Source organism: Sinocyclocheilus grahami, unplaced genomic scaffold (genome assembly GCF_001515645.1).
Source record: "Sinocyclocheilus grahami isolate Dianchi unplaced genomic scaffold, SAMN03320097.WGS_v1.1 scaffold686.1, whole genome shotgun sequence".
In the NCBI taxonomy this organism is placed as follows: domain Eukaryota; kingdom Metazoa; phylum Chordata; class Actinopteri; order Cypriniformes; family Cyprinidae; genus Sinocyclocheilus; species Sinocyclocheilus grahami.
Window position 1 is genome coordinate 57,054 of NW_015505865.1, and position 335 is coordinate 57,388.

General features: G+C 38.8%; 1 protein-coding gene across 1 annotated transcript in view; it reads left to right on the forward strand.

Annotated features, from left to right (window-relative positions):
- The window catches only part of LOC107559452 (fibroblast growth factor receptor 1-A-like), a 20,336-nt gene that overhangs the window by 18,778 nt on the left and 1,223 nt on the right, over window positions 1-335 (forward strand). The window lies entirely within an intron of this gene.

Below are 335 nucleotides of genomic sequence, written 5' to 3' on the forward strand. Positions count from 1 at the left end.
GCATGTAGATTCCTACTGAAATGATTGGATTTCCCCACAGCGATGTATAAATCACTTTCAAACCTAGCAACTCTAAAATCCATGTGACGAACTTGAATGCGTTGCGAAACGTGCATGAGGAAATCGCTTTCCCTCAAGGTTTTATGTCGGTCACAAATGGCAAACTTTTAATTTCTTGTTGAGCTGATTATTGAATTTTGGGTTTTGTTATCTGCATCAGCGTCTGTAGGTGCTTCTTGAGCAAGTAACTCACATACACACAAGTCTTCATATGTGTATTTCTCTTGCTGTGTTGTATGGAGAGTAATTATAAGTGTTTTCGTACAGGTGTCTGT